Source organism: Aquarana catesbeiana, linkage group LG05, assembly GCF_042186555.1.
Source record: "Aquarana catesbeiana isolate 2022-GZ linkage group LG05, ASM4218655v1, whole genome shotgun sequence".
Lineage (NCBI taxonomy): Eukaryota > Metazoa > Chordata > Amphibia > Anura > Ranidae > Aquarana > Aquarana catesbeiana.
This window is the reverse complement of record NC_133328.1, coordinates 393,075,576-393,095,190: the sequence shown is the minus strand read 5'-3', so window position 1 is coordinate 393,095,190 and position 19,615 is coordinate 393,075,576. Positions and strand designations below refer to the sequence as shown.

The window sequence follows — 19,615 nt, the reverse complement described above, 5'->3', positions numbered from 1 at the left end:
CACCCTAACTTATATGCATCAAATAGAAACAGATCAGAAAAATGTCCTACATTTCTTCACAGCCAGAAAGAAAGATTCTATGCCTCCTCAATGCACCACTGTTACAATAGCCTTTACATCTTGCTGCTCATGCACTTGATATGGGTGACAAACGTTGCCTTTCACTATGTTAAATAACTTACAATTCAAGCTGAAAAAAAAATTGACTATCAGTTCCTCAGATAAAGTGGTAAAGCTGATTTTAAGGGGTACACCCTTTTCAGAGCCTAAAGAGAAGAAAATGCCACATCCCTTAATGCGCACTACTGTGCAAAAGTTTTAGGCAGGTGTAAAAAAATACTGTAAATTAGGAATGCTTTCAGAAATAGAAGTGTTAATAGTTTATTTTTTATAAATTAAAATGGGAAGTAAATGAACAGAAGAAAAATCCAAATCAAATCAATATTTGGTGTAACCACCCTTTGCCTTCAGCGTCAATTCTTCAAGGTACATTTGCACACAGTTTTTGAAGGAACTCGGCAGGTAGGTTGTTCCAAACATATGGGAAATCTAGACCCAAATCTTCTGTGGATGTAGATTGCCTGAAATCCTTATGTAAACCCAGACAGACTCGATGATGTTGAGATCATGGGCTCTGTGGCTGTCAAATCATTACTTCTAGGACTCTTTGTTCTTCTTTACATTGAAAACAGTTATTAATGGCATTGGCTGTATGTTTGGGGTCATTATACTGCTGCAGAATAAATTTGGGACCAATCACACGTCTCCCTGACGGTATGGCCTGATGGATAAGTACTTTATCTGCCTGTATTTCTCAGCACTAAGGACACCATTGATCCTGACCAAATCTCCAACTCCTTTTGCAAAAATGCAGCCCCAGACTTGCAAGGAACCTCCACCATGCTTCACTTTTGCTGGTAGACACTCATTTATGTACCACTCTCCAGACCTTCGGCAAACAAACTGCCTTCTGCTACAGCCAAATATTTAAAATTTTGACTCATCAGTCCAGAGCATCTGCTGCTATTTTTCCACACCCCAGTTCCTATATTTTTGTGCATAGTTGAGTTGTTTAGCTTTCTTTCCATGTTGGAGGTATGGCTTTTTGGCCACAAATCTTCCATGAAGATTCAATAAACCCACAAAAGGAAAGAAAAGGGGGAGATTGTGACTTTACGATATGAGAAAGGATAAAAGCAGTATATCCAACCCAGAAAATAGAATAATAATAGAAATCCTTAAATAAGGGAACGTGATTATAATATCAAATGATAAAAATGTATTAGCTGAAAAATACAGAGTACCACACAATGCCAACTTTAGAACACAATATATGCAGTGCACAATATGAACAGATAATACAGATGCATAGAACCCCGATGCGTTTCAATGTTTTACATCTTCTTCAGGGGGTAGGCATCCGTTACAAGGCTGAAAGGATCTCTGCAATGTAAACATAAATCAGTATGTCTGATAAGCAACAAAATAACATAATAACAAAACAGCATTGTTTACAAAACACAGATATAAAAAAACAAAAAAAAAAACCAATTGGTTATTCATACACCTGACTCTATTCCTACAAAATCCCTGACTTTGTGCAAGTGTAAGAATTGATGTTGGTTTGAAGCCAAAGGGTGGTCACAGCAAGTATTGATTTGATTTAGTTTCTTCTTTTGTTTGCTCACTTTGTATTTTGTAAATGAATAAAAATAAAAATTTAAAATATATATATTTTTTATAGGGATTCTTACTTAACAGCATTTCTTCACATCTGCCTTAAAACTTTTGCACAGTACTGTATATAGAGATATAAACGATATCTCTATATACATATACTTAATCATCCTAGGATGAGGTTGAGCCACCCTTATGCTGTCTTAGTCCTTTTGACTTTGACACTCTGAGGTTAATTTACTAAAGACAAATTGACTGTTCACTTTGCAATAGAAGTTGTATTTTGCAAGAGCATTTTCCCCAGAGAGTTTAGTGAGTTTAGTGAAAGTGAAGTTTCACTTTGCAATGAATACCCAATCATGTGCAAGGAAGTTAACAAAACACAACATAGTTGCTTGTACATGATTGGGTGATGGAAGTCAGCAGAGCTTCCCCAGCTTTGCCCCAGAGATTCACTAAGGTCTGGGGCAAATTTCCTTGCAAAGTGCAACTTCCCTTACAAAGTGAAAAGTTTATTTGCCTTTTGTAAATCAGCCTCTCAATTAGTCCTATTTCCAGCACTAGAATATCCCCATTTGCAATATTCCTTAATCACTAATCGTCTTCAAGTGATCTTCTCACCAATATCTTAAATGCTCACCAGATTGTGAAACCCCTCTTGTATAATCACACTTGTGCTCAACAACAATTCAGTGTCACTTCTCTTCCCTTCACCGCTTGTCACACCTTCTGTTCAATAGTTGTTCATGGACATATAAAAACAAAAACCAACATAGCATGATACTATCAAACCAAAACCGTGCTCCTCACACTATTTATTGTGCTCAGATAAACATGTTGTGATCTCACACTATACCACCAAAATACTACACCGCCAGGCATCCCCTCATGCAATGAAGTCTCACCAGAGCCTTGCGACCACAATTGGTCTAGAATGTATCCAATCTCCACTCTCCTTTTCTCCGCTATCTTCTCCAGACTCACCAATCCACCTCATATAAAAGAGCTTCCAACAGTTTAGAAAAATATTTTCCAATATGCTTACATATCCAAGGGAAAGAGAACACATATTTCCAAAGATGGCCGCACCACAACTTTCTGTCCCTGTGACAAAGTTCCGGTTCCTGTGATGACACCATTTCCTTCATTTCCTTGACCCATTTTGTCCCAGGCTTGAGGATTGTGTCCATATGATGTAATCACGCCAAGGTCGTTAGCGGAAGCGAGGTTTTTGTACATTTTATACATTTGTATCGATGTCTATGTATTGCTTAAGGTGGTAATACAGCTATTAAGGAGGCAATATATCTGAGTGCATTGGGATACAGTGCACATAGTTTGTGAGTGTTTTTATCTGGCTTTTAAATAAATGTGGGCATTTTAAATATATATATTGTGCTATCTTTTCTCTTAAGCCAACCTTGCTGATGTAGAGAGGAGCTGGTATGTGGTGCAGTAGGAGAAGCCGGCACTTACAGATGGAGAGTAAACTGTTACTCCTGGGATTACTGCAGCCTAGCTTAAAGGACTAGGTGCATATTGACCTTACTGTGCAGTAGGTCATATCTGTAGGTAAGCAGATGGAGGATCACGAAACAGTTGTGTTTTTTCAGGTTTGGATATATTATCACAACAAAAAGCTAGTATGTGCACAACAGTACACGTAGACGATTGGAGTATTGGACTATTATTGCATGAGATGTATTATATTCTATTTATGGATTTATTGATTTATTCAACCGTTGATGCATGCAGGTATATCCACATGATCCCACTTGGTACATGTGGTTATTATAGCAATTGTTAGTGTAAATACAGTGGGGACGGAAAGTATTCAGACCCCCTTAAATTTTTCACTCTTTGTTATGTTGCAGCCATTTGCTAAAATCATTTAAGTTCATTTTTTTTCCTCATTAAAGTACACACAGCACCCCATATTGACAGAAAAACACAGAATTGTTGACATTTTTTCATATTTATTAAAAAAGAAAAACTGAAATATCACATGGTCCTAAGTATTCAGACCCTTTGCTCAGTATTTAGTAGAAGCACCCTTTTGATCTGATACAGCCATGAGTCTTTTTGGGAAAGATGCAACAAGTTTTTCACACCTGGATTTGGGGATCCTCTGCCATTCCTCCTTGCAGATCCTCTCCAGTTCTGTTAGGTTGGATAGTAAATGTTGGTGGACAGCCATTTTTAGGTCTCTCCAGGGTTTAAGTCAGGGCTCTGGCTGGGCCATTCAAGAACAGTCACGTAGTTGTTGTGAAGCCACTCCTTAGTTATTTTTAGCTGTGTGCTTAGGGTCATTATCTTGTTGGAAGGTAAACCTTCGGCCCAGTCTGAGGTCCTGAGCACTCTGGAGAAGGTATTCATCCAGGATATTCCTGTACTTGGCCGCATTCATCTTTCCCTCAATTGCAACTAGTCGTCCTATCCCTGCAGCTGAAAAACACCCCCACAGCATGATGCTGCCACCACCATGCTTCACTGTTGGGACTGTATTAGACAGGTGATGAGCAGTGCCTGGTTTTATCCACACATACCGCTTAGAATTAAGGACAAAAAGTTCTATCTTGGTCTCATCAGACCAAAGAATCTTATTTCTCATCATCTTGGAGTTCTTCGGGTGTTTTTTTAGCAAACTTAATGCAGGACAGCACCTGAGTTAAATATATGAGTGGCACAGCAAAGGGTCTGAATACTTAGGACCATGTGATATTTCAGTTTTTCCTTTTTAATAAATCTGCAAAAATGTCAAGAATTCTGTGTTTTTCTGTCAATATGGGGTGCTGTGTGTTCATTAATGAGGAAAAAAAATGAACTTAAATGATTTTAGCAAATGGCTGCAATATAACAAAGAGTGAAAAATTTAAGGGGGTCTGAATACTTTCTGTCCCCACTGTATATTATATAGTTTTTCATTTCACTTTATTTATGTTGGTAGAATGTTAATTTATTCATTTTATCAACCATTGATGCATATATTCATATGATCTCACTTAGTACAAATGGACGATGTAGCATTTGTTAGCGTAATGAATAAAATAGTTTTTCATTGCACTTTATTTATGTTGGTAGATTGTTAATTTATTCATCTGATCAACCTTTGATGCTTATATTCATATGATCCCACTTGGTACACGTGGACCATTCAGCAGTTGTTAGTGTAATTATATGATTTTTTTTTCTATTTCATTTTATTTGTGTTGGTAGACTGTCAATCTATTCATCTTATCAACCGTTGAAGTGTATACCCATATGATCACACGTGGTACCAATGGACGATGTAGCATTTGTTAGTGTAATTATATGAAATTGTTTATCATTTCACTTGTTTAATTTTGGTAGATTGTTTATTTCTTAAGTTATATCTTATATATAAGATATAACATAGTGAACACAAGATTTATACACAGACACGTGGATAATATTTAGTGTAATTCTTTTTTTGGGGGGGATGAACAGGTCACACATTATTTGACGTAGCGCACACATAGTAAACATATAGAAGGCTGTGCTGCACTTTATTTCTGGATTGAATCAGAATGACTAGTTGTCAGTATCTGAGCCATGGCTGTTCTCTAGACAAATGAAGAAAGAAAGGTATGTAAATGTTTGTGGTCACAAAATTCCTAGCGTGGGGCATTTACTTACTAGTGCTACAGATTATTTGTTTGCTGTATGAACATCTAGTTGATAAAGGGGATATAAATATCTGTACAAAATGAACGGATGCATTGATGGGTAAGGAAAGAGTGACTACATAGGCATGCCACAATTTATATTTATTTTCATTTCCAATCAATTTTATTCTTTTACAAAGACATGTAATACAATTACAAATGCTCATTTGAACATGGCAGTGGATATTACCGTAACAGAGCAAGGTATTTTTGCCAATATAAAACTGATGTACAACATTATAGAATGCACATTAGGTACATCCACAACACAATACAGGAAACAGATTGGGTAAATGAAAACCAGAGTATGCCATCCTTACAGATCACTGGCCAAAAGCCCTATACATTTCAATGCAGGGAAAGACATTTATATCCAGGTAGGAAAAGGAACAGAAATGAAAAAGAGGAGGGAAAGAGGAAAATAGAAGTGACTGTGCAACCACACCATGCTACCAAAGATGGTAAAAAGCCAAGAGGGCACTAGGCATTTCCTGAGAGATACTTCATCCATGGGTCCCAAGTTTTTTCAAACTCTGTCATTTTTCTATTCAAGATAGCGGAAAGTCTTTCAGTAATCATTATCCAGGATAATTTAGCCTTAATCAAGTCAAATGGGACTATAGAAGACTTCTAAGACCTGGCTATAGCAATTCTTGTGGCTGTGATTACAAATGCAATTAGCCATCTTTTTGAGGTTCATCCCTGTCAAGGTATATGTAAACATTTATCTTCTACATCTCAGTGACAGTCAACACTATGTTGTCCTAAAAAATGTGTTTTTACTCATTTTACTCAGATGATAGTTGTTATTTTGCAGTGTTTTTTTTTAAAGAATACAGTGTAGATATAAACTGTTCTACAACCCCTGGCAATAAGTTAAAACATAAGCATTAACTGCAGCATTCAAGAGAAATGAAGGTGGAGGCAAAGTGATGGTTTTACAGTATGTGGAGGAATTTTATTTTCTATGATTATCGGACTACATGATCAAGTGAGAGGGCCTATCTCCTGGAATGACATGGTGTCAGATCCCTTGAGTTATTTCATAGACCACTACTGTGGGGATATTCAGTTCTCTTTGCCTGTTTGACTCAGTGCTGCCAGCATTTGAGTCCACATAATTCGGTAAGCGTGTTCAGTCTCTCCTCTGGTTGGTGGATGCACATGCCCTGGTGACACTTAGTGGATATCTGTTGTCACTTATAGCAACAATTGGGACTGTAACCCCCTTTTTTCACTTGGACTTTCTGCAAGCATGTATTTGGACTTTTTGCACATATTTACTTATTTTCACTTGGCACTTTATACTAAATATATATATATATATATATATATATATATATATATATATATATATATTCAATCATGTAGTAATTATCACATTCTGTATGTATACGAATTTTTGTTTGCACATTTGTTTACAGTTTTTATCGCGCTTAGTATCATATATATATAGCGCAGCACTTATTTTTATATATTTTAAGAATGCTGTTCAGGCATTATAAGACATTTAAAATGTGAAATAAATATATTCATGTCTGTGTCATAACAATATGTTATTATTTTAAAAATGGCTAACAGTGACAATTTGACGGATTGGTACAAAAAAAGACTATCTATGCTTTTATCAGCACATACAATCCTCCACTGTCATGTAACTTATTCATCTAAAAGATACAGTCAAAAATGGTTGCTAACATAATTTCTGACTGCAATGCATAACAACTGTATTATACAGTATGTCACATAAACTGTTTTCAACTTGTCATTACAGAAAATAATTTGGAAGTAATTCCAATAATATGGAAGCTATTCAAGAAAGTTTTAAGAAAATAAGGATATTAAAGTACACGGACAGAAACAGAAATCAGAGCTTTAGGTAAGGCTTTAAGTATCATTCTCACCTTGATTTCTGTATTTGACAACTATATTAATAAACAACGAGGTATGCATGCATCAGAGGAGCTACACAATATGATCAAGAACATCTAGTGCACAGAGGAAAATCCAAGGGTCAATTTTAGAGTTGCCAACACTGAAAACAATTTTTAAGAGACATACTGTCTAGCACTTTAATATGCTATTCTAACTGAGAAGCAGGATTCTCTATTGTATTGTAATACTAAACCAGGATTAAGGGAATATATTTCATTTCATTTACCTTTTTTAATGAAAACTGAAGATGTCAAATTATTATTTTCGGAATTACATTAACATTTATGAGCAGGGCCCTCTTAACCCTCTTGTCTTAAATTGTATTACTGTACTGTCTCCCTTTCATTTGTAAAGCACTGCACAAACTGTAGGTTCATTATGAATCTTGTATAATAATATGTTAAAGCTTTTATGAGATTTTAGTGGTTGAGTTTGGATCTAATTTAATTTTATACAGTATTTAATTCCAAATCAACAAGGTGGCTTGTGGGGCAAGTGGCTTTCATTATAGGCACTCTATAAGAATAAACGATTTTCTAATCATAAATCTCCCACTTCAGCTCCAGGCCTTTTTTGACACTTTTGTTTACATGTAAAAATCTGTATGTTTTGCTAGAGAATTAGTTAGAACCCCCAAACATTATATCTTTTTTTTAAAGTAGAGGCCCTAGAGAATACATTGCGGGTGTTGCAATTTTTCTATGTCACACAGTATTTGAGCAGCAGTTTTTCAAATGCATTTTTTTGGGAAAAATACACTTTTGAAAATTTTAATGCTGCTCGAATCTCCTGGTGGGACAGGAGAGTCAGAGAGAGCAGTGAGAGGTGGGCCGTCCCCTTCTGCTGCTTGTAATAGCAATCCAGAAGCTAGTTAGCAGCTCTGATTGCTATTGAAAGAAAGCCAACCCCTGCCTCTTTAAAATAATACTGGGACGATGCCTGCGTCTGCAGGCATCGTCCCGGTATAACCACTGAAATCCAGCGTACGGGTACATCGCTGGTCGTTAAGTGCTTAACTAATACTGCTTTGAAAATCTCCCCAAGATGCTTTCATAAAAATGTTCTTGACAAAAGCAGCAAAATGTAATTTGCTCAATCATGTACTGGTTGCACTATCCATAAAAATATGTTCCTGTTTGCAGTCACAAATAATAAAAAAGAAGCAAAAACTGTTCTGTAACCTTGCCACACACAGTACCCAGTAGCAATTAGAGACAGTGAACATGAATTTCAATAAATACTGTTGTATTGAGTACTTCAAAGTTGTTCATGTCAACTATAAAAAACTATTGGCTAACAGCAATACACAGTTAGATGATGTTAGAAAGTAAGCAGAGTAAATACAGGTAATAATTAATAGTCAGATTAAATAAAGATGGCAAATAATGAATCACTGGATGATGTAGTATGGATTATAATGGTGCTTTCTAGAGGTGCAGCACTGGCTGTGGAAGAGATGCCTGCCACCAATGCATTTAGGCTCCGCACATTAACTGGTGCAGTATTGGGAAGGAAGGTAGAAGTTCTCTACCGGCAGAGGAGAGTTACTCCTGGGTGGGTGATAGATATCTATAGTAAAAAGCAGTTTATGTTTGAGACTTTATCTTCTGCTGGCAATAGATTGGGGCCCTTCAACACTTAAAGTATAGGTGCTGGTGTTTGAGTCAGATCTGCATACAGTGAGGACAAGGTAGCAAGATCTGCTTAACTGAGATGGGGGAAAAATGCCTGTTGGCAGTGCCCATGAATGAAAGAGAGTAAAGGCTTGGCAAACTGGCCTCTCACCAATCTCGACTGAAGATAGGACTCCAGTGTAAGACGGTGGAATGAGCAGGCTTTACATTGCAGTAGGTTAAAGCAGCAAGTGCACAGCTGGCTATGGTAGCTTTGGCGGGGAGTCACAGATGGTGATTGCTGTCGATGTCTCTATGCCACCGGCTGCTAAGGACAGCTGGGTGTGTGGCACTGGGGTGAGCGGTGTCACTGAACCTCTGGCGCTGGTGCAGATCGATCTGTAGACTGATGCTTGTGTGAGGCTGGATTATTGCATCTCAGTGCGGCTGTAAGCAGGACAGCGCCTTCTGACTGACCTCTTAGATGTCCCCAGGCCAAGAGAGTGAGCCCCCCCAGTAACAGTCAAATTCATATACTCTCCCAGGGTTCCATGTGGTTCCAGAACATTGGGATTTGTAATTCAAAACCAGCTTGACTCCTCAATAGATGTTAGCTGTTAAAAGTCCCCAAGTCTCTCTGCTGCAAATCAGAAAAGGAAATCTCCCTCTAGAGGCTGGAAATGATGCAATCTGCATGCTTGAGCATTGGGGGAGAAACAATCAGTCTGCTGTGCATTCTAAATATGTCTTTTCCTCTCAATTATTTAGTAGCCCCTGCACCTGGCTACAGATGTATTGCATATGTGAGGTTTTTGTTTTTGTTTTCGACCTGACATGCACTGGAGCTGAAGCTGGCCATGTGCATTGGCATTTGAACAACTGGAATCTAACTTTTAGACTGGGTTCACACTTATGCGAATTGGATGTGGGTTCCCCCGCTTCCAATTTCGCATGACAGGAGCTTGTGACCGGCTCTCAATGGAGCCGGTTCACAGATTTCTGGGGCGGCCGCGAAGCACATTGCACAGATGTCCTGTGCGTCTTTGGCTCCGTTTCAGGTCTGAATTCAGGCAAAGATTCGGGCCTGATGAGTCCCTAAAACGAAGAACAGGGATGCGCCGGACCCCTGCTGTGAGCCACATCTGTATTAGGTGTGAACCTAGCCTTAGACAATATGCAGTACATCTCTGCAATATATGCACATTTTCCATGTCTTTTCCCTCCAAAGACCCTGTTTAAAGACTGCATGGTGTCAGCCCTCCCAGTTGACATTTGCTAAACGATTTAAACCTGCCCAATAATCTTTTCTCTATAACATATAGGTTAATTATGCTGAAGCCCCAAGATAAGAACTAGCAGGGCTAATTAGGCTCCTTAAGATAAAACAGGAAATGTGCACAAACCTAAGGGCAGCTGTAAATTTCAGACATGAAATTTTTTTACATATCGAAAATATATATTAAACACTCTCAATGGTACATTTAATGGATCAAAATGGAACAAAGAAGGTTTTACATACACTTTATGGTCTACAAAGGAATGTCATGGTACCGCAGAATGATATCATCCTTTGTCATGGTTCACATCGGAAACTTATATTTTTTACATTTAGTGAACCTTTCACATCTCACTGGCTGAATCAGGAGACATCACCTTTTAATTAAGTTTTCAAAAAAAGGAGTTTTACTGCTTTCTTCCTAAAAGTAAATATTCCAATGGTTACAGGTCTGATTTACTAATTAGCCAGACACATCAAATGCAGCTTTAGACTTTCAGCAAACCTTAGAACTTGTTGGCCGTGGATACAGTCCAACACATGGAAACATACCAACTCTGATGTTTCATCCTAGCTACAAAGAAAGAAAAAGAAAATTCCTACAACCACAAAAAAAGACCATTCATATTTGCTTTCTTTTGATTCTGATCTGTTTAATATATGTGTATAAATCTAGGGCACAGAGCATATAAATGAATAACAAAGAAGAGATTTTCATTCTATTCTATTGAATGACAAGTAGAATGTGAACCAGCTTTTCCGTTTTCATAAATTTAATTTATACTCTGTTGTGTTATATTTCTGAACCACCGTGTGCATTAAAATGTAATCAGAACAATTTAAACTACCTCCCCCACACAGCTGCATTCACAGTTCAATGCCATTGCCTTGTCAAGCAGAATGATTTAGCACTCCCTGCTACTACAGGGTTTACTATGCAATGCTAAATGTAATTGAAACACATTCATTCCATGTCTAGTTTTGTGCCCTTTTCTATGAATGAAAAATCTATGTCAGGGGTCGGCAACCCCTGGCACGCATGCCAGACAAGGCACGCTGCTGCATTTATGTTGGCACGTGAGGCAGGTTGCCAGTCATCAGTTTTGCTGACAGCGCTGGCTAACAGCACAGTGGTTGAAATACCCTGTACTGCCGCTTCATGCAATCCCGCCTCCCCATAGATTCCCAGCACAGCCACGCTCGTTGGCTGTGTCTGGGTCCCGGGATGGCAGCCTGTGTGTTCGGTAGCCGGGCGCCACTCCTGGGATGGAAGCGCGTGTGCTTGGTAGCCGGGCGCCAGTCCCGGGATGGAAGCCTGTGTGCATTGTAGCTGGGCGCCGCGCTGTGCGTGACGCCCCACGCCGGTTCCCGGGCAGCCGGGTTCGGCGGGATTGTTACAAGGGGGAGGCAATGGCTGTGGTCCTGTACCATGTGGAAGCGCCTTGGACACACTGTGAAGGAGGAGAAGGGGGGGACTGCTCTCCTCAGTAGCTGCTAAGTGGGACTTGCTGGCTTTGCTTCTTTCTTTTCTTTTTTTTCCTCTGGAAAATGTATGGGTTCATGGGGATTGGTTTGCTTTTGGTGACTGTTGGCTGGGGTTATGGGACTAAGAGGCTATGAATGCAGGGGAACAGGGTTGGCTGGCAGTGTACTGTTTCATAAATGGGGTGTTATGACTTTGCAAATTTGGTGTTGTGTGAGTGAATATGTTGCAGTCGGTGTATGTATGTGCATGTGCGGTTGTGTGTGCACGTGCAGGAAATGTTGTGCATGGCAGCGCATGTGTCATGTGATTGGTGTGGATGTGCGATTTGTCACAGGTCGGGTTATATCTATATGTACGTTTTTGCATTGGTGATTGGGTGTGAGGTACAGCTGGGTTGGATAGAAGATAGGATATGCTTGGTAGAGTCATGGTTTGGTGAGTGTAAGAATATGGGGGGTTATGGCTGTATGCGGTGCATGGTCTAAGTATGTTGGAGTGTTTTAGTGGGACTCTGGGGATCCTGATGTAATGTGGAGGACTCTGGGAACCCTGATGTAATGTGGAGGGACCCTGATGTAATGCGGAGGGACCCTGATGTAATATGGACAAACTCTGTTGTCCCTGATGTAAAGCGGGGGACTCTGGGGGACCCTATGTAATGTGGAGGGACCCTGGTGTAATGTGGAGGGACGAGGGACCCTGGTGTAATGTGGAGGGACCCTGGTGTAATGTGGAGGGACCCTAGTGTAATGCGGAGGGACGAGGGACCCTGGTGTAATGTGGAGGGACCCTGGTGTAATGTGGAGGGACCCTGGTGTAATGCGGTGGGATGAGGGACCCTGGTGTAATGCGGAGGGACCCTGGTGTAATGTGGAGGGACCCTGTTGTAATGCGGGGGACTCTGGGGGACCCTATGTAATGCTGAGAGGCTCTGGAGACCCTGGTGTAATGCAGAGGGACCCTGGTTTAATGCGGGGGAACCCTGGTGTAAAGAGGGGGACTCTGGGGGACCCTGATGTAATGTGGAGGGAATCTGGGAACCCTGATGTAATGCGGAGGGACCCAGGTGTAATGCAGAGGGACCCTGGTGTAAAGTGGGAGACCCTATGTAATGCAGAGGGACCATGGAGTAAAGTGGTGTCGTGTGGGGGAATCTGGGGGACCCTATGTAATGCGGAGGGACTCTGGGGACCCTGGTGTAATGTGGAGGGACCCTGGTGTAATGCAGAGGGATCCTGGTGTAATGTGGAGGGACCCTGCTGTAAAGTGGTGTCGTGCGGGGGACTCTGGGAGACCCTATGTAATGCGGAGGGACTCTGGGGACCCTGGTGTAATGCGAAGGGACCCTGGTGTAATGCGGGGGGACCCTGGTGTAAAGAGGGGGCACCCTGGGGGACCCTGATGTAATGCGGAGGGACTCTGGGGACCCTGATGTAATGCGAAGGGACCCTGGTGTAATGCGGAGGGACCCTGGTGTAAAGTGGGAGACCCTATGTAATGCGGAGGGACTCTGGGGACCCTGATTTAATGCAGAGGGACCCTGGTATAATGCAGAGGGACCCTGGTTTAATGCGGAGGGACCCTGATGCAATGCGGAGGAACCCCGGGCACCCTAATATAATGCTGAGGACTCAGGGGACCCTGATATAATGCAAAGGGACCTTGATGTAATGTGAAGGGACCCTGGTGTAATGCGGAGGGACCCTGGGCACCATGATGTAATGCTGAGGACTCAGGGGACCCTGATGTAATGCAGAGGGACCCTGATGTAATGCGGAGGGCCCCTGATGTAATGCAGAGGGACCCTGATGTAATATGGAGAGACTCTGGGGACCCTGATATAATATGGAGAGACTCTGGGGACCCTGGTGTAATACGGAGAGATTCTGGGGACCCCAATGTAATGCGGAGGGACCCTGGGGACCATGATGAATTGTGGAGGGACCCTATTGTAATGTGGAGGGACACTGAATTAATGTGGAGGGACCCTGATTTAATGCGGCGGGACCCAGATGTAATGCGGAGGACTCAGGGGACCCTGATGTAATGCAGAGGGACCCTGTGGACACTGATGTAATGCAGAGGGACCCTGATGTAAAGGGAGAGACTTTGGAGACCCTGATAGCACGAGAGTGGTTTATGGATACACTGGTTTAATGGGGCTCTTGGGACTCTAATGTGGGGGGGAGCTTTGGGAACCCTGATGTAAGAGGAGACTCTGGGGATCCTGATGTAAGAGGGAGAACTCAAGAGACCTTGATACAAGAAGAAATTGGGGGCCTGATGTAAGGGGGGACTTTGGGAACCCTGACGTAAGTGTTTAGTTAGTGTTTTCTAAAAGTAGTAGTTATTGAAGATGCAGGAATTGGGGTGATTAGAGGTCTGATAGTACAGGAATCGGGGTTATTTGAGGTGTGAAGTTGCAGGAAATGGGGTGATCTAAAGTGTGAAGATGCCCAAATTGGGGTAATGTGAGGTGGGAAGGTGCAGGAATTAACTGATCAGTGGTCTGATGGTGCAGGAATTAGGAGGGGTCTGAGGTGTGAAGATGCAGAAAGTGGGGTGATTTGAGGTCTGATGGTGCAGGAATTGGGGTGATCTGAGGTGTGAAGATGCAAGAACCGGGGTGATCTAAGCTGTCAAGGTGCAGAAATTGGGTCTGATCTTAGATATGAAGGTGTAAGAACTGGGCTGATCAGAGGTCTGATGGTGCAGGAATTGGGCTGATCTGAGGTTTGATGATGCAGGAAATGGGGTGATCTGAGGTGTGAAGGTCCAGGAATTGAGCTGATCTGAGGTGTGGAGGTGCAGGACCTGGGGCTGATCTAGAGTCTGAAGGTACAGGAAATGGAGCTGATCAGCTGTCTACTGTAAAGGTGCATGCATTGGGGCTTATTTGATATTTGAAAGTGCAGAAATTTGGCTAATGTGAGGTGTGAAGGTGCAGAAATTGGGGCTGATTTGGGGTGATCTGAGGTGTGAAGATGCAGGAATTGGAGTCATACGAGGTATAAAGATGAAGGAATTGGGGTGATCTGAGGTCAGATGGCTATAGCAACTGGGGTGATCTGAAGATGCAGGAATTGGAGTGATATGAGGTATAAAGATGCAAGAATTGGGGTGATCTGAGGTCTAATGGCTATAGGAACTGGGTGATCTGAGGTGTGAAGGTGTAGGATTTTAGGTGATCTAAGGTCTGATGGTGTAGGAACTGGGGTAGTCTAAAGTGTGAAGATCCAGGAACTGGGGTGATCGTAGGTATGAAGGTGCAGAAATTGGGGCTTATCTTAGGTGTGAATGTGTAAGAATTGGGGTGATCTGAGGTGTAAAGCTGCAGGAGTTGAGGTGTGAAGAGGCAGAAACTGAGCTGATGAGAGGTCTGATGGTGCAGGAATTGGGCTGATCTGAGGTTTAATGGTGCAGGAATTGGACTAATCTGTGGTGTGAAGGTGCAGAAACCGGGGCTGATCTGAGGTGTGAATGTGCAGAAACTGGGGCTGATCTGAGGTGTGACGATTCAGAAATTGAGCTGATCTGTGGTGTGAAGGTGCAGAAACTGGGGCTGATCTGAGGTGTGAAGAAGCAGGAACTGGGCTGATCTGAGGTGTGAAGGTGCAGGAATTGGGGTGATCTGAGGTTACCATTTGCTTTACCACCTTCCATTAATCTTTGAAAGCTCAATATTAATTTCTTATTATTGTTAAAATGTATTAGTTATTATTATTAAGTCGTTTATACTGTAGCATTTACTTTAATGTTGCTGGCACTCTCACTTTCTTTAAAAACCTTTTTTTGGCACACTATGCTCGAAAGGTTGCCTACCCCTGGTCTACTTCTAGTTTTTATACCTACATTATTTTTTTGTTGGACTCTTCTCATTTATCACAAAGAAAAAAAAGTTGCACTTACAAAAGAGGTAGTCTAATGCAGCTGTCCTTGAAAAAATTCCTAATGAATCTCACCTATTTTATGTTAGGATAACTAAGACAATTTTGATGAACTTGTGACTGTCGTTATGCCTCATACAATGTAATGAACACATTAGCAAATTTGTTTCTTGTGTATATAACACATTCTGCAGATTAGGAAATATCATGAAGAAACAATATCTCTAATCATAGCTCCCCTAGGACATGGGCCCAGAAGCTACCGCTTACCCTCATTACTACACCACTTCTAGCTAAAAAAGTAAAATGAACCTATTAGCCATTTAAAAAATGTAAAAGTAGCTTTGCCTAACAGTAGTAAGATGTCTGCTATTACTTTTGTTAACCAAAAATACCACTTATGTTCAATGCTTGGACATTGGTTTCAGTTTGTTGCTAAAGGTTTGATTTTAATGACTTCAATGATAAACCTGACCACAGACCTTTGCACCACCTAAGCAATGCCCCACTCTCCAATGGTAATGCCTTCACTGCCTACTGAGGTTCTCTGACTAGACAAGAAAATGGTACCCCGAAGTCAGGGAAGTAAAGCTTTTTGCTACATAAACCAAGATCATGGGCCATAGAATGAAAATGTTTCTGGACAACAAAGGTAAAAACAGACAGACCCTGGTGCCTTCTTTTAGGCATGCCATTTATTTTTAAAATGGTGGATGATTCACCTTAAATCATCAGGCAGGTGGTGTCGTTAAGGATAACTGGATCCATAATGGGCAACAAGATATCCAGACGTCTGTGGACAACCTGGACAAGAACTTGGATGAGAACATGGATGTGAATGGAGGTTATTGTCCAAAGCAACCTGTTCTATTTTACCCTCCAATCCTTCCTGATCGCAAAATGGATGAAAGGTTTGGAGGTAGCTGGAACATGGCTCTAGTTTTTTTCTATACTGTCTTAAATATATAGATGGAATAAGCATCTAACATCAGTTTGCTCTGCACATATAGGGATATGCTTTTACCAAGATTAGAGAATATAATTGCATCATTATGACAGTTCATTTACATATATTTTCTCCTTGGATTTTTCCACAAGTGGCACTATATGACTAAATAATCTACTTAGGATTTATGTTGGAGCTCCAATGTTATAATAATTACTTACATTGCCTTATTTCCTACCTACTGTTCCTGGTTAGTAAGGGTTAGGGGGAGGTAAGCGTTTTTTTGGTTGGTATATAGATAATGACATTCTGATTTTAATTGACTTTGGGGAAAAACGGCGATTTTAGAAATTTTTGTATTTTGATACAATCTGGCTTTTTAATAAATATTTTTTTTATAGCATAGATTTAGGGGGTTGACTATGTGGTTCCCGTAAGTCACATTATTCTCTTGTTTTGTATGTATATTTGTAGTATGGGCACCAGCCACAGATTCTTTGGATGTTTTACCATTGTTTAACTAAATTATTATCTGCTGCGCTATTGTTTGTATTTGTGTATAGTACAGTTACTGGTATAGATCCACTATATAATCTTTAAATGTAATGTTGTGAATGACAGATGCGGACATGTTGGTGGTTGCACAGTTTTGCTTTTCCAGAGCTTCTGCACACAGTGGCCAGAGAAAACTGATTTCAAATACAAAGACTTGGAAATGACAGTTAATATATACTTCCCACAACATAACTGGGGTTCAGAAATATGAATATACTTTTTCTAGGGAGGCTACAGATGAGCTTAAGGCGCCATTCACACCTGGGCGTTCCAGAATTGAGAGTGATTCTGCCCGCGATTCTAGAATAGCAGAAAACATGGGGAGCATTTGCAGTGCCATTACTTCTAATTGCACCCCAAACGCGGTGCAATTTTGCCGCAGTTGTCGCGTGAAAAATCGTGCTGCAATTCCGGCAACATCGAAACGTGTGAAGCTTATCGCTCAAAAAGAAGCAGGAGCTTCTTTTGGGCGACAGTGTTGCACATTGCAATTTATCATGTGACAACCATGGCAAAATCGTACCACAATTGGGGTGTCATTAAGAAATAATGACATTGCAAATGAGTCCCACATTTTGCCACTATTTGGAATCAGGGGCAGAATCATGGTGATTCTGCCCGGGATTCAAATCGCCTAGGTGTGAATGCGGCCGTATGCCCCGTACACACGATCGGACTTTGTTCGGACATTCCGACAACAAAATCCTAGGATTTTTTCTGACGGATGTTGGCTCAAACTTGTCTTGCATACACACGGTCACACAAAGTTGTCGGAAAATCCGATCGCTCTAAATGCGGTGACGTAAAACACGTACGTTGGGACTATAAACGGGGCAGTGGCCAATAGCTTTCATCTCTTTATTTATTCTGAGCATGCGTGGCACTTTGTCCGTCGGATTTGTGTACACACGATCGGAATTTCCGACAACGGATTTTGTTGTCGGAAAATTTTATATCCTGCTCTCCAACTTTGTGTGTCGGAAAATCCGATGGAAAATGTGTGATGGAGCCCACACACGGTTGGAATTTCCGACAACAAGGTCCTATCACACATTTTCCGTCGGAAAACCTGACCGTGTGTACGGGGCATTAGTGTATTGCCTGAAACTAAGGAAACATTTTGGCTGAACTTAGGTTTTACAAAAAGCAGGAAACAGCAAGCTTGCTGTGCACTAACTAAACACATTACTTTCCCTTTAACATACACAGTATATTAAGCCTGTAAGTTGACTTGCTAGTACTAGTAACTGGTAAGAAATATAATGGGGAGGAAATTGATAATCCACAGGCTAGAAATTAATCAGGAAGGCTTGTTAGTAGGAGCGTTTGGATCTGATCCCAACATTGTCTCTGAAAAGTTTATTGAGACAGAAAAGATTTGATCAAATTTCATGACATATACAACCTTCTTGTAGAATATATTGTCATATCTACATGGGTTTTTCTTGGGTTATAGTGGGTAAAGTGTGGTCAATTTTTTTTACAGCACTACTTTCAGATGCAAAGAGCAGACCTTAAAACTATGTAAGTACAGAAAATACCTGTAACTTCCTCTGAATTTAACTAAAATCTCAAACAATGTTATCCGCCTATAAAACTATCTTTTGTATTCTATAAATACCTCTGCTGCCCATGTAACTGAGATGATAAAAGAGGGGCATGTTTGTAGCCCAAATCAGGAGAGCAGCCTGGTTAACAACACTGCTCCACCGTGGATACAGTAAAGTAAGTGAATGTGGCCATTCTAGGACAGGAAATGTGTTAGTGGCAGGATCACCAGTTGAAAATAAAGTGAAAAAGTCTGAAAAAATGCAACCAAAACATTTGAAGACTTGTAAACTGCAATGTTTAACATTTTTGTTTTTGGGATTAAATATACTTTAAATAAAAATGTATTCTTTGCTCTAGGTCAAGTATGCTAAGACAATTTATTTTAAATGTACATGAATAAGGTTTATAATATATTCTTCATAATAAGTAGGTAATAGTAAAGGCAGTATTTATACAGGCCCATTGAGGTACAAAATACCTGCTTCATGACAATGATGGCAAATGAGTTATGGGATAAAGCCAGCTGTTTATTGTCTAGCATATAGTTAAACATGACCAGGAACTGCCGGTTCACACAGGGGCGACTTGTCAGGCGACCTAGCCGCCTGACAAGTCACCTCCCGTTCTGCACAATGGAACCGTTCTAAAAGGCTCCTGTACTACTTTGGGGGCGACTTGGGGCGACTTGGGGCGACTTGCATAGACTTCTATACAGAAGTCGTTTTGCAAGTCGCCGTGGAAGTCGTGTGCAGGTCGCCTCGGTGAGGCGACCTGCAAGTCGTGCCGCCCCTGTGTGAACTGGGGCTAACTCTTCAAGTCTACACAAATAAATACTTTATACAATTCCTTGGAAAAATAAAGCAACAATATAGATTTGAATAAATAACCCTCCCAATTGTTTTAATGGGGCTTCCCGTCTGCAGCTGTTCACAGGAAACCTTGTAGTTTTAGTCATGGGACCTTGTCTTTGACTATCTACCAGAGAGGAGGAAAAAAATATAAA

At 40.8% G+C, this 19,615-nt stretch overlaps 1 protein-coding gene across 6 annotated transcripts in view; it reads right to left on the bottom strand.

Moving 5' to 3' along the window:
• The window catches only part of PHACTR1 (phosphatase and actin regulator 1), a 508,271-nt gene that overhangs the window by 98,626 nt on the left and 390,030 nt on the right, over positions 1 to 19,615 (bottom strand). The window lies entirely within an intron of this gene.